This window comes from Pantherophis guttatus, chromosome 14 (assembly GCF_059756535.1).
Source record: "Pantherophis guttatus breed Tessera chromosome 14, ASM5975653v1, whole genome shotgun sequence".
In the NCBI taxonomy this organism is placed as follows: Eukaryota; Metazoa; Chordata; class Lepidosauria; order Squamata; family Colubridae; genus Pantherophis; species Pantherophis guttatus.
The window spans coordinates 4,790,168-4,797,933 of NC_142076.1; the positions used below are offsets into that span (position 1 = coordinate 4,790,168).

The 7,766-nt window shown below is 45.8% G+C and overlaps 1 long non-coding RNA gene across 1 annotated transcript; it reads left to right on the top strand.

The window, feature by feature from the left end:
• The first annotated feature begins 56 nt into the window (after positions 1–56).
• Positions 57–3,781, top strand: LOC148112088 (uncharacterized). The gene is made up of 3 exons (XR_015729874.1): positions 57–257; positions 2,211–2,475; positions 3,455–3,781. It is a non-coding gene; the product is annotated as an uncharacterized LOC148112088 (long non-coding RNA).
• Positions 3,782–7,766: the final 3,985 nt, after the last annotated feature.

A 7,766-nucleotide genomic window follows, 5' to 3' on the forward strand; every position in this document is an offset into this window, starting at 1 on the left:
CTCATCATTCCTTTTGGAATTAAACAAACAGCCCAGATCTTCTGGTTACTCATGCTGTGCAGAAGATTGGATTATTACGGGCAAATTAAACGCAGTTCAAACCCCAAAAGCGGGGAACTTCAGCACCCAGGAAGAGCCCCCTTGAGAGGGGCACCACAGGGTGATCCCAAAGAGCAAGTTGGCAGATGCAACTCAGAGACTGAAGCCTGCCATCTTGACCTTGTATTCCTGAGGAGCCCTGGTCCTTGGATCAAACAGTGAGTAACAAGCAGGGGTGGGATTCATCAGGTTCGGACCGGTTCGGGAAAACCGGATGTTAATTTTAATCTGGTTCGCCGAACCGGTAGTTTCAAGGACTGGCTGACCCCTCCCACCCCCTCCCAGAAATCTCCATGCAGCCTGTTTTGGATGCAAGGTAAGTGCAGGGCCCATGCAGAAGCTCTGGGAGGGTGAAAAATGGGCCTACCGGAAGTACTGGAAGTCTGGAAATTGGCTTGTTTCCAGCCACCAGAGGGCCTCCGGAGCCCAGGGGAGGCTGTTTTTACCCTCCTGGAGGCTCGAGAAAAGCCTCCAGAGCCTGGGGAGTGTGAAAATGCCCCCCCCCCCCCGTCGTGGTGCAGGAAGCCAAGTAGGCCATGACTTCATGGCCACGCCCACCCAGCAACTGGGCAGAGAACTGGTTGCTAAGATTTTTCAATCCCTCCCCTGGCAACAAGGAATAGTCTGGAAGTCCTGCAGTGCTACCTGTGACCAAAGGTGTTTGGAGACGCCAGGAGGCAGACTTAGCAACTCATCATCGTCTGCAACTCTTCTTGGGAATCACATGACAGGCCAGTCAGAAAAGGCACAACAGCTTCACTGTATTGTTACAAGGTGCTCCCTCAGTCGTTCATTCTTCTCCAACATTGCAATGTCTAGTGACAACTGGCCAATAAGATGATGATGATGATGATGATGATGATGATACTTGCAACTGATCTCAAATGTCCTTGTATTTAATTTTAGCGGCCAATTCCTAACTTTAACTCTGCAAGAGAGGAAAAATACCTTTGGAGGATCCAATCTGGGTTGGTTACCGGGATTATGGGTTTAATCTTCCGAGCTTTCGGATTCATGCTGGAGCCCATCCTCAGGGAACTTCTCTCAACTGGAATGTGTGCTTTGAGATATCCTATGCATTGTATTTATGTGGTGCCTGGTTGTGTGTGGCCTTTTAGATGTTGATTGGGGTGTTGATGGATGACTATTAAGTCATTGACTGTTGTTTCCTTGTGCTGCCAAGTCTTTGGCTCCTAAGTATTTGATAAGCTGGAGGTAAATCAGCACTGCTGTTGACTGACAAAGGGCCCGTTTCCCAGGCTTCAATCATTTCCCTGGCTGTTTTTGCATCTGCTCAACCAACAATCTTAATAGCTACGAAATAGAATGTATGTCCTTGTTCACTGCAATGTGGAGCTACCAATGAGTTTGGGTCTCCTCATCTGACCACTTGCTTATGTTCTTGCAATCTGGTAACATACAGAGTAGCTCAAAGGACGCATTCTGGTCAGTGGAGGGTTTCGCCCGGTTCCACCGAGCCGGTAGCGGTGACGATATGACATCACTGAATTGGTTCTGCCCCCCCGCCCCCCCCGCCCCCCCACCCCCCACATTATTCTTACCTTTTATTTGGCCCCACCCCCAATCTTTTGCTGCCTCCTGAGTCCCAGCTGATGGCTAGAGGGAAAAAAAACTGTTTAAACTCTTGCCACGGGGCTTCAAAGGGCCACCCTACAGCTGATCAGTGTTAAAAGAAAACAAATGAGTAGACCGGTGCCTGCAAAAATACATGAGTAGATCAGTGCCTGCAAAAATAAATGAGTAGACCGGTACAGCTCTGCAAGCAGTTAAAAGCCTGGTAGACCAGTACCTCTGCTAAATCCTAAATAATTGTCACATGACCATCAAGCCACGCCCACAAAATAAGCCACGCCCACAGAACCAGTAGTAAAAAATTTTAGAACCCACCCCTGATTCTGGTAGAGAGAAGTTCCCTGTGAGCACGAGTCCAAATGCTTAGATGACGTTCTAGTGATGGACCCAGATTGGATCCTGCAACATTATCCTGGGACAGGTAAAAGTCTGTAGAGATTCTCAGTCATCCAGGTCATGGTTGTCCCAAAGGTGCTTTTTTAAGAGGCAACTGGACTTCCTTGTTTTTTCTTTTGAAGATGACCCTGAGGACAACTGCAGACTACAGGAACCGTTTGAACTACTCAGGTGACCCTGAGGACTCAGATAAACCTCCAAGTAGCCTCAACAACCCTCTAAAAGGATGCAAATGACCAGCTGTCTGCAAGGAACATAAATCCTTCCATTCCTCAGTATCCTGTCAGAGCTGAAGAAGCTTCTTGGATGAGAAGCGAAACGTCTTCAAAAGAAAAAACAAGAAAGTCCAGTTGCCTCCTGAAAAAGCACCTTTGGTACCTGGGACAGGTATATTTGCCTTCATTTGTGACAAATATCTTTGTCCTCACTCTCTCCCTTTTTCTATCCCTGTGCATTTATGGCCCTTTACAGGGGTGAAATGCTCCCGGTTCGGGCAATCCGGTAGCGATTGTGGCAGGGGGTTTGGAGAACAGGTAGCGATGGTGGCCGAGGCTCCGCCCACCCACCCGGGTGTCATTACTTCCTGCTTTTAAAAAAAAGGCTCTGACGATTGCGCGCCACAGCTGTGATCGTTAGAGCCTTTTTTTACCTTTTAAAAGCATTTTTTACAATCTATTCACCCGAATAGATTGTAAAAAAATGCTTTAAAAAAGTTTTTTTTTAAAGTTGGCCACACCCAGCCAGTCACATTATGCCACCACCACCAAGCCACGCCCACAGAACTGGTAGTAACAAATTTTAAATTTCACTCCTGGTCCTTTATGTTATCCTGTGTTTAATTGCATGTGCCATTATCATTATCTTTCCCACTTTAAATCTAAGCTAAACAGTCCCAGACTCCAGCATGCTTTCTAGCAAAGGGCAGGGAGGAGCATTATGGCTGAACTGGGAACTACCCCAGTTCCAAGTTACATTCTTAGTTGGAAGTCTCTGCTCTTAGGCAAACTGTGCCTTATTGGATGCAGAGAGGTGTCATGTTACACGAGGAACTGTTCCCAAGCCTTCTGGGAAGAAGAAACATACAAACATAGATATATGCCCCCCCATTCAGTTTAGGAAATATACATTCCAGATGTTACTCTATTTAAGAAGGTTTACCAGGTTTTTCCTGTTCTTAAATTTTAACCATTTTGGATGACAAAAAGTTCTTGGGAACTTAAAGGCTTGAAATCAATAAGCTGCAGCTGTTTTTTGTTTTTTGTTTAGAAAGAGGCAAAAATGAGTTGAGGATGCAATTTTATTTCATGAACTCTGCAATAGTCCTGGGTTTTGCATCCTGAAATATCGGCTCCCTTTTTTTTTTCAGTGGCACTTCTTGGAGAATAAAACATTGTGTCAACTCCCAAAGCATCTCTGGTCTTGATTTGCCATACGCAAGGGGGATGGCAAACCGACAAAACAGCATGGCAGCCAAAGACAGGAGCACATTCCAGACATAACTTTCTCAAGGCTGCCTCTCAGGGTTACCCACAGCGGCTGGAGGGGAGTGATCTCTACAACCCGCGAAATTGCTCTGTTGGTGAATGTGATTGATGACACACCCTGGGGGGGGGAACAAGGTCATGATTGGGGCAGTAAATTACATAGGGTCAGAGTTGGCTTTATTTGGGAACGTGCTGACATGAAGCTTCTAATAAATAACTGGATTCCTTTTGAAGCTTGGCTTGAGGCTCATGATTTAATTAGGGCATCTGTCTGAGCCCTGACACTGTTCTAATCATGCACTTTGTGAAACCATCACATAGAAATCTACCTGTGGCCTAACAGGGAATGATTGTCTTGCACTAATCCAGAAAGAAAGTACTAAAGATTTGAGAATCAAGAATGGCATAGAAGAAATAGTTGCTAATACTAGTACTATTTCCCAGGCCAAACCCACATAATATCTTACCTTCTGGCTTTCATTTATTGGGTGCTGATTAGTAGTTTCCTGTTCCACTACTGTAGCTACAACATTCCAATGCTTTCTCTTGTGACGAAATGGGGTTGAGGGGTACCCCGGACCGTGAACCAGCTCATGAGTAAACACACTGAGACTGAAATGATTCTGACAGAGGCGTCTTGTGTAAAAATATAATTTACTTTAAAACATTTAAAAAGCACTATGTCTTTAAGAAAACACATTAAAAACAAAGTCTTATCTGGGTATGTGAAACAAGGCTATCTCCCTAGATCCCTCTCCACAATACCAAAACAGTTCACAAAAGAATAAAGCTAGCATGAAGGTAAGCAGCTTCGGCGTCGATACATCATCAAGGCAATCATAATGGGAGCAGCACGAGCTTCACAGCTGAAAGTCACCTGAAGTAAAAACAGTTCAAACAGCAAACATTGCTTGAAGCTTGTGGGGGGAAGAAGGTCCAGCAACAGCAGTCCCGATGATAGCTTGCGTGCTACAAAACAGCAAAAGGCAAGCATCCGTGGGAGTCTCTCTGTAGCGGCGTCTGGAGTCCTTATCTGCATTCTTCTCCCATCTGCGGCGTTGCCACAAGCTTCCTGCAGGAGCTGTGCATTTAGGCCTAGATCAGACTAGGCCCGAGTAGCAAGCAAAAGGTCCTTGCTTATATAGGGAGTCAACCTGCAATTAACTAGGGCGGGGAAGGCTTGCAGGTAATTGGCAACAGCAGATGGCTTGATTAAAACCATACTGTTTGTGAGTAGGCAGATAGCCACAGCAATCCTGGAAACACTCGTGACAATCCCCTTCTCTGCGGCTATTTGACTGGTTAACAAACATACATTCTACATTGGGTACATATATACATCAATGGTAAGTACATTCACATAGCCATCGACATTTTTCCCAGAAGATAGAGGTGTTGGTCACGGGGCAGCGGTTTGGTAAACACGTCCGCTACCTGTTCCTTGGTTTCACAATACACAGTCTTAATGAAACCTATTTTCACCAATTGCTTCACATGTTTGTTTTGTATATCAATATGGCGCGATCTCTGGCCTACAGCATCGGCTTCCGATATGTTAATGGCAGCCATGTTATCCTCATAGACTTTTATAGGTTGCATGGGCTGCCTCCATAAGCTTACCAGAAGATCATCAAACCAAACTAGGTTATTGGAAGCTTTGGACAAACTCACATACTCAGCTTCCGCTGTGGAGGTTGCAATTAACTTCTGCTTCCCAGAGTACCAATACACGGGGCTACTATTTAGATATACAATGTACCCCGAGGTACTTTTTCTAGATCTAACATCCCCTGCCCAATCGGCATCCGAAAAACAACTCAATCTTAATTCTCTAGTTGCTTCTGGTTCCAATAACAATGAATAGTTCACAGTACCTTTTAAATATCTCAGGAGTCGTTTGATTCCGCTCCAATGGTACTGTGTGGGATGTTCAGAATGTCTAGATAACACATTTACACTTAGACTGATGTCCGGTCTAGTCCAATTTGCAATGTACAACAACGACCCAATCACGGACTTGTAAAGGGTCTTATCCTCAAACTCCGTACTCTCAGTGTACATATTCTTAAGGAAGTCTGTTGCCATAGGGGTATCGCATGGCTTCGCCTCTACCATGCTACACTTTTTAAGCAATTCCTGAATCTTATCTTCCTGAGAGAGCCGAAACCCCTTCTCGGTTTTTACGAATTGCACCCCTAAAAATTTGCTAATGTGACCTAATGGTTTTAGGGCGAAACCCTTACTTAGGTCCTCAGAGAACTTCTTAAGCCTGTTCTCTGATCTACAAATATATAGTATGTCATCGACGTACAACAGTACTGTTTCCCTAATGCCCTGATCTTCCTTGACAAAAACACACTCATCAGCCGACGATGGTAAAAAGCCCATCTCTCTCAGGCTTTTTGTGAGACACTCGTACCATTGCTTACCAGATTGTTTTAAGCCATATAGGCTCTTGTTCAACAACCACACATCGTCTTCCCGATGGCTTACTCCCTGAGGAATCCTCACGTACAGCTCTTTGTCTAACTGGGCGTGCAGGTACGCGGTCTGAATATCGAACTGATATACATGTTCGCCTCGCATGGTAGCGATGGTGAGAGCTGTTCTCACGCTCTCAGGGCGCACCGTGGGCGAGAAGGTGTCCTCAGAATCGTCAGGGAATCTCTGCGAAAATCCCTGCGCCACTAGTCTCGCCTTATAAAGCCCCCACCTTCAATGGGCTTTTGCTTGAAAAGCCACCTGGTGCCGATCACCCTCTTGTCCTTGGGCAATCTTGTTGGCATGAATACATCGAGCCTTCTCAGGCTGTCTAATTCTGTATCCATGGCGGCCAGCCACTTCTGTCGTTCATGGTCAGGTAAGGCCAACACATCCTCATATCTCTGAGGGGTGGCCAAAACCTGGTCGACTGAGGTAACAAAGTCGTCGTACCTCTTAGGCTTATTGCCCCTGGTAACCCTAACTGGTCTGCCTTTAGGGGAGTCACTTACATCAGAGTCATCCGATGAGTCATCTACCTCGTGACTATCACTATGCGTCTCAGAAGCTGGGCGCCTATCCTTCCTGGCTACCCCCATCTTGCGCTTCAATACCCCTTTCAAGGGTGCCTGGGATGCACGCTTCCCAGAACCAGATGTATCCCTATCCTCGGGTAGGTTTTCCGATACATCCTCCGATTGCCTATGACGACTACGGGAAGGGTTCCGAGTAAGAATCTCATTGGCATGGATCTTACTCCAGTTGGCCCCTTCGTAAAAAGTGGCAGACCTTGATATCATTAATTTCCCGTTAGGGTAGGCAAACCTAAATGCCTTGGAGCCCTGCTCATAACCAACAAATCTCAGTTTAACAGAGATTGGGTCTCCCTTTCTCCTGAGCTCCTTCGGGACATGAACATCGGCCATCACCCCGAAAACGTGGAGGTGTGCCAAGCTAGGCTTATGGCCGTATAGCACCTCGTATGGGGTCTTCTGCACTACACTAGACCACAATCGGTTCAAGGTGTAATTCGCGTATCTAACTGCTTCTACCCAATACGCGAAGTTTAATCCGGAATCCTCTAGGGCGCACCGCATCATAGTTTGTAACATGCCATTGCGTCGTTCTACGACGCCATTTTGAAATGCAGAGTAAGGCGCGGTGCGTAAGTGGACTATACCCTTACTCCTTAACCAGCTGGAGAACTGATTGGAATTAAATTCAGTCCCCCTGTCAGTTAAGATCTTCTTAACTCTGACCTGGTGCTGGTTCTGGACTAAGTTACAAAATTCCTTAAACTTAGTCAACGTTACACTCTTGGACATTAGGGGAAAAACGAATCCAAATCTGCTATGGTCGTCTACTATGGTAAGAAAGTACCGTCTCTTACCCACGGAAGGTGCAAATGGACCCACCAAATCCATGTGGACGAGCTGAAACGGGTGTTCAGAGTACCTCTGAGACTTCTTGGGCGCAGATTTCACCTTCAACTTTGCACTCCTACAAATTGAACAGTCTAGGAATGTGTTACAGTCATTGATCTTGGTTCCCCTTGAGTGTTCGGTTACCTTCTTTACTATAGGAAAACTCACGTGACCTAATCTACGATGCATCAAGTGAGCACATTCATTGTGCAACGGCTCACCTGTAGCAATTGCATTAGCATTTTCAGGTTTCCTACTATCTGACTCTAAGTTAAAATTTAAAAACTTT